Source organism: Berghia stephanieae, chromosome 15 (assembly GCF_034508935.2).
Source record: "Berghia stephanieae isolate SIO BIC M18660-M18661 chromosome 15, UCSD_Bste_1.3, whole genome shotgun sequence".
NCBI lineage: Eukaryota > Metazoa > Mollusca > Gastropoda > Nudibranchia > Aeolidiidae > Berghia > Berghia stephanieae.
Window position 1 is genome coordinate 20944522 of NC_088374.1, and position 7289 is coordinate 20951810.

Consider the following 7289-nt stretch of genomic DNA (forward strand, 5'->3'; position numbering starts at 1 on the left):
TAATAATATAATAATAATAATAAATAATAATAATAATAATAATAATAATAATAATAATAATAATAATAATAATAATAATAATAATAATAATAATAATAATAATAATAATAATAATAATAATAATAATAATAATAATTTATACGAGCTACAAACAGTAACGTTTGCACTAAAGTTTAGTGATTCATAAATCTTGAGGTGGTAAAATAAAGGGAATAATATGAATCCTATGAAATATATATATATATATATATATATATATATATATATATAATATATATATATATATATATATATATATATATATATATGCTGGCCGTTAACAGCGGTACATCTATCTGAAAAATAAGTTGCAACATCGCCTAACAGGCGTCATGTTTTGTGTTACATGTTAAATGTTGCAATTGGCTTTGGACCCCTTGTAAATCGAGTACGTTTAGAGGATTTCAACCCTTTCCTTGCAAGGCATTTTCAAGATTTTCTGCAACAACTCACACCCAAATAACACAAAAATAGATTTTTTAACACTCAAACACAGCAGTGAAATTCTTGCGATACATAATTTCTTTATCAAAACATACTCTACAACACACTGTTCGTTTTCTTTAAATGTTATGATGTACAAAAGAACTTTGAACAAGAAAAAATGATGGGTGTATCGTAACAAATTAGACGATTTTCCTTTAGTTGGTAAGGAGAGGGTTAAGCTATATAAATGCTAAAGTTAAAAAAAAAGTTTTTAAATTTTTTTATTCTATTAGTTCGACATGACGAATCTCATTTACATGCCCTTACGTCTAATCCTGTTCCCCCCCCCCCCCTCCACCCCCCCCCCCAGATAGTCTGATAAATTTGCTTCTCCCCCACCCATCGTCACCTTTAAATAATGAGTCATATACTGCGAAAAGGAGCCCACACAATCAGCCACTTGGGCGAGACCCTTGGGATCAAAATGGACAACGATGATGATCTAGCGCCAACAACTTCCCCAAAGGAAAAGGTTGATGAAATCCAGGAAGATCTCGCAAAGACAGAAGGCAATTTGAAAGACATGGTTAGTGGTAGATGTCACGTATTTATTTACAGATTCTCTGTTCTTAATAGCCTTTATAATATGACGGACGCAGTAGTCGAGTGGTTAAGTCATTGCACTATGACCCGGAAGTCCCGTGTTCTAGTCCCGCTTCAGGTACTTTCGGTTTTTTTTTCTTGGGCAAGATTATTAACCCCCAATTTGCTCACGACTTATGGACAGCATGGGTGATTCCCGTTGGCATCAGACATCTTGTTTGATGAATTATCTATATTTCTTCGTAGAATGCCTAGGCAACGATATATTATATGATGTCGTGGCATGAAAGGAAGTCTTACTCATAGCTTATATATAACCCATTCATAAAATGTTTATTAAAATTAGTTTGTTCCATTATGTTATCATTTCATTACTACGTAACAACGTAAACCAAACAGGATATTTTGTACCAAAGGCGGAAAGGCATAATTTAAAAAAATGCAATCTCCTTGCCTTTTTCTTCTTCAAACATTCTGATAATTTCTTAAATAATAATAATAATAATAATAATAATAATAATAATAATAATAATAATAATAATAATAATAATAATAATAATTGAGCTTTATAAAGCGCAAAATCCACTAAATGTGCTCAAAGCGCTTTACAAGGGGTTATTGGTCAACAGCAACATTTAACATGTAGGACGGGACATGACGCCTGTTATTTTATGGGAGGCTAGAGCCTTAACCCTCTCCTTAACACCCATAGGAAAATCGTCACATTCGTAACGATGCAGCCAACAGTTTTCTTATTCGGATATCATTTTGTTATAGTTAAAGCCATAAAAACTTGACAGGGTGTTGCAGAACTCATTTTTCTGAACAAAATGTAGAATATACTCGTGACTATTCTGTTTGAAAAATCGATTTTTGTGTTGGGAGAGTATGAAGTTTTGGGGTAAATTCTGAAACAAGCTGGTAAGGAGAGAGTTAAGATTGGGAATTAAGGTAGGCGGAAATCCCACAAGAGTGGTTTAAAGTAGGCTGGGAACCAAAAGGTTGGTATTTTAGGGGAGGCTGGAACCTACAAAAGTGGGCATTAAAGGTAGGCTGGGAACCACAGGGTTGGCATTTTAGGAAAGTCTGAAACCTACAAAAGTGGTCATTTAAGGTAGGTTGAGGACTACAGGTTTGGTATTTTAGGGGAGGCTGAAACCTACAAAAGTGGTCATTTCAGGTAGGCTGAGGACCACAGGGTTGGTATTTTAGGGGAGGCTGAAACCTACAAAAGTGGTCATTTAAGGTAGGCTGGGACAATAGGGTTTGTATTATATGGGAGGATTGAAGCTACGCACGTGTTCATTTATAGTAGGCTGTGGATCTACATGAGTGGCCATTTAAGGTTTGCGACGGATCAAAAGATTGGTAATTAAAGGGAGGCTGGAGCCAAAAAGATTGGTCATTTATAATAGGAATTGCAGCTTACAAGTTTTGTATCTTAACCCTCTCCTTACCGCCTATTGGAAAATCGTCACATTTGTTACGATGAAACCGTCTCTTTTCTCATCCAAATTTCATTTCTTTTTGCTATAGCTATAAAAACTTGACATTTTGTAATAGAGCTCACATTGTCGAACAATATTATGTATAGAATGTGCTTGTTGCTTTTCTGTTTGAGTAAGAACTGTTTGTTTTTGTATTGAGTGGATGTTAAGTTTTGGGGAAAATTCTTAAAATGGCTGGTAACGAGAGGGTTAAGGTAGGTTGGAGCGTACATGAGTGGTCATTGAAGTCGACGGGATACCATAAGATTGGTCATTTAAGAGAGGCTGATCCTAAAAGAATGACCATTTTAGGTAGGTTGTATTTTCATTGGTGATCATGTAAAGTAGGCAGGAGACCATGAGATTGGTCATTTTGGGGAGGCTGGAGCCACCAAGAGTCGATATTTAGGTGTTTCTTGTGCCTACAAAATTTGGCATTTAAGGGAGGACTGGGACTACAAGAGTGAATATTTTAATGGGTTCTTGCGCCTACATTCTTTTTTCAATTTAAGAGAGGCTGGGGCCTACAAAAGTGGATATCTAGGGGTTTTGTGCCTAAAAAGTTGTCATTTAGGGGAGGCTGGAGCCTGTAAATTTGTCGTTCAAGGACTCTAGAGCCTACAAGATTTGTCGTTTAGAGGAAGTTGGGTCTTATTCTTGTGTGTTGAGTGATTTATCAATTGATCTATTGCAATTCTCGTATTATATTCCAAAGAGAATGCGATAGGGAATGTGTCATGATATTTATATTTTATAGAAATTTATGGTTGATGTTAATACTGAATTTATTGACAAAACACGGACAGTTAATAGATTACGTGTCAGTCATTTTGTCAATATCCTTCTTGTTATTTTAATGACGTGGCTTACAATGTAATAAAAGTGTATCTTGTATGATTTTAATTTGTTTACACAACAGTAAGTGTTTGAATTATTGATCGGTGTTAGTCTGTGTAATAAAAATGTCATGGCGATGGTTGATAAAGTTGATGTGATGGCGATGATTATGGTGATAATGATGACGATGGTGATGGTGATGATGATATGATGATGATGTTGTTGATGATGACGACGACGACGACGATGATGATGATGATGATGATGATGATGATGATGATGATGATGATGATGATGATGATGATGATGATGATGATGATGATGATGACGGTTATGTGGCGGCAGTACGTAGTGTTGACGATGGTGATAATGACAATTATGTTTGTTATGATATTTGTATAATTTCAACCTTGTTGCCTTTATTATTATTATTATTATTATTATTATTATTATTATTATTATTATTATTATTATTATCATTATTATTATTATTATTATTATTATGTATTTATTTATTCATTTACTTTTTCCTTTTACATAAATGTCTTTATTTTCAATGACCAGGTTGCCGACATACACAATGATGTGAAGAATTTGGAACAGAAGCTACACAGCATCATGGAGAAATTGAAATTATAGGCCCCTTGCTACAGGCTGGTAATTGGTCTATGGTCTATATATAGCTGTGAGTTGTACGAGAATCCATGAACAAAAAGTCAATATAACAGATCCCCCCCCCCCCCCCCCCACCAGCCCCCCCCCCCCCCCCCCAAAAAAGTAAATAAAATAAATAAATAAATAAATTTTTAAAAATAAAATAAAATAAAAAAAAAATAAATAGATGAAAAGGAATAAAGGATACTACACACGGAATATTTTAGGCTCAACACGCTACTTCAGTAAAAACACACCAAAAAAAAAAACGAAAACAAACGAAAACAAACAAAACAAAGTCTATGTCTTTATATAAAAATGCTTTTTATTATGTATTATTATTATTATCATTATTATCATTATCATTATTATTATTATTATTATCATTATTATTATTATTATTATTATCATTATTATTATTATTATTATTATTATTATTATTATTATTATTATTATTAATATTATTAATATTATTATTATTATTATTATTATTATTATTATTATTATTATTATTAGTAGTAGTAGTAGTAGTAGTAGTAGTAGTAGTAGTAGTAGTAGTAGTAGTAGTAGTATTATCAAACGTACCGAATTTTTGTCTGCCGTATGTCTGACGTTTAAAGTGAATATAATAAATGTTTTAATTGATATCTTATAAGCTGAAGAAGGGTTTTGATCCTGAACCGTTCTATGTTTGGTATTTTGTTTCGAAAGTTGATACAGTATGTCTGATTTTGTGTTTATTCCTTTTTAAAGAGCTTCGTGCAAGTTTAGGATTTGACTTGACTTTATCACCTTGTCTCCATTGTGGAACATAATGTAAATGTTGCTGCTCGAAATAAATAACAATGTGAAATTGAATGTAAGCTTCAATTAAAGACTTTTTCGAGGTCTCCTATATTTATGCTATATACATTCGATATAATTTAGCATCTAAAGCAACTTGACATAATATTGCTGCCTTGAAATGGTTTGTCACAAATTGTGGGGTTATGTGGTCTAGTGATATGACACTCGCCTTCGGATCAGAAAATCTAGGGTTCGAGTCCGGCTCTGACCGGCGGTTTTGTCCTTGGAGAAGGCTCTTCTCTTACATTCTATCACTCTAATCAGGTGTAAAATGAGTTCTTGGTCGTTAACAGCGTTGTCACTGGCGGAGAAAAAAAATGAAATATCGCCTAACAGCTTTCAAGTCCCGTCCTACATGTAAAGTGTTGCTGTTGGCTAGGGACCCCTTGTAAAGCGCTTGAGCACGTTTAGTGGATATTGCGCTATATTAAAGCTCAAATTTGTTTTGTTTTTATTTTTTTACAAATTTTATTCTTATCTTATCTCACTAAAGGCTTAATAGGAATTATCCTCAAAAGACATTTTACAATAGTTTTTAATTACAGAATCTCATATAGCTTGTATTGTATCATTCACAGACAGTTTTACAAAACTTTAGATGTCAGGAAAATTATATCAATACGACAATGTAAAATCGAAAATTACTATCTTAGAATACTGAAGTTATTGAAAATTGGTCATTGATCGAATGAATCATAAATGTACAAATGCCATAGAGTAATGAAATATTAATGACAAAAATAATCATGAAAGCAATAAATTATGTTTTCTTTACTATCTCTTCAATACAGGAAACCGGCCTATATCGACACATTAACCTTTTGACCTCTAGGACATGATGGCCATCCTACCACACCATCTTGGTTGTTTGTCTGTCCATTTGTTTATGTTGGGATTTTAACATTTTGAATTAAAACAGTTGTCTCCAGGTTTCTTCATGTGTATAATTCCAGATAATAAGTTTTAAAAATCTCTGGGTTTCTTTTTGTTTATAATTCCAGAAAATATGTTTAAATAATTTTTAGGTTTCTTTATGTGAAAAATTTCAGAAAATATGTTTAAATAATTTAAATAATTTCAGAAAATATGTGAAAAAATATATCCGTAGGTTCCTCAATGTGAATAATTTCAGAAAATAAGTGAAAAATCTCTAGGTTTCTTTTTGTGAATAATTTCAGAAAATAAGTGAAAAATCCCCAGGTTTCTTTTTGTGAATAATTTCAGAAAATAAGTGAAAAATCTCTAGGTTTCTTTTTGTGTATAATTTCAGAAAATAAGTGAAAAATCTCTAGGTTTCTTTTTGTGTATAATTTCAGAAAATAAGTGAAAAATCTCTAGGTATCTTTTTGTGTATAATTTCAGAAAATAAGTGAAAAATCTCTAGGTTTCTTTTGTGTATAATTTCAGAAAATAAGTGAAAAATCTCCAGGTTTCTTTTTGTGTATAATTTCAGAAAATAAGTGAAAAATCTCCAGGTTTCTTTTTGTGTATAATTTCAGAAAATAAGTGAAAAATCTCCAGGTTTCTTTTTGTGTATAATTTGAGAAAATAAGTGAAAAATCTCTAGGTTTCTTTTTGTGTATAATTTCAGAAAATAAGTGAAAAATCTCTAGGTTTCTTTTTGTGTATAATTTCAGAAAATAAGTGAAAAATCTCTAGGTTTCTTTTTGTGTATAATTTCAGAAAATAAGTGAAAAATCTCTAGGTATCTTTTGTGTATAATTTCAGAAAATAAGTGAAAAATCTCTAGGTTTCTTTTTGTGTATAATTTCAGAAAATAAGTGAAAAAATCTCTAGGTTTCTTTTTGTGTATAATTTCAGAAAATAAGTGAAAAATCTCTAGGTATCTTTTTGTGTATAATTTCAGAAAAAGTGAAAAATCTCTAGGTTTCTTTTTGTGTATAATTTCAGAAAATAAGTGAAAAATCTCTAGGTTTCTTTTTGTGTATAATTTCAGAAAATAAGTGAAAAATCTCTAGGTTTCTTTTTGTGTATAATTTCAGAAAATAAGTGAAAAAATCTCTAGGTTTCTTTTTGTGTATAATTTCAGAAAATAAGTGAAAAATCTCTAGGTTTCTTTTTGTGTATAATTTCAGAAAATAAGTGAAAAATCTCTAGGTTTCTTTTTGTGTATAATTTCAGAAAATAAGTGAAAAATCTCTAGGTTTCTTTTTGTGTATAATTTCAGAAAATAAGTGAAAAAATCTCTAGGTTTCTTTTTGTGTATAATTTCAGAAAATAAGTGAAAAATCTCTAGGTATCTTTTTGTTATAATTTCAGAAAAAGTGAAAAATCTCTAGGTTTCTTTTTGTGTATAATTTCAGAAAATAAGTGAAAAATCTCTAGGTTTCTTTTTGTGTATAATTTCAGAAAATAAGTGAAAAATCTCTAGGTTTC

At 31.3% G+C, this 7289-nt stretch overlaps 1 long non-coding RNA gene across 3 annotated transcripts in view; it reads left to right on the plus strand.

Annotated features, from left to right (window-relative positions):
* The window catches only part of LOC144960285 (uncharacterized), an 8258-nt gene extending 2000 nt beyond the window's left edge, over positions 1 to 6258 (plus strand). For 2 of the 3 annotated variants that reach the window (XR_013642823.1, XR_013642825.1), the window contains exons 2-4: positions 836 to 1051; positions 3957 to 4077; positions 5684 to 6138. This is a non-coding gene — a long non-coding RNA (uncharacterized LOC144960285). Of the gene's footprint in view, positions 1 to 835; positions 1052 to 3956; positions 4078 to 5683 lie in introns of all 3 variants that reach the window. The other variant, XR_013642824.1, reaches the window with a different exon arrangement.
* Positions 6259 to 7289: the final 1031 nt, after the last annotated feature.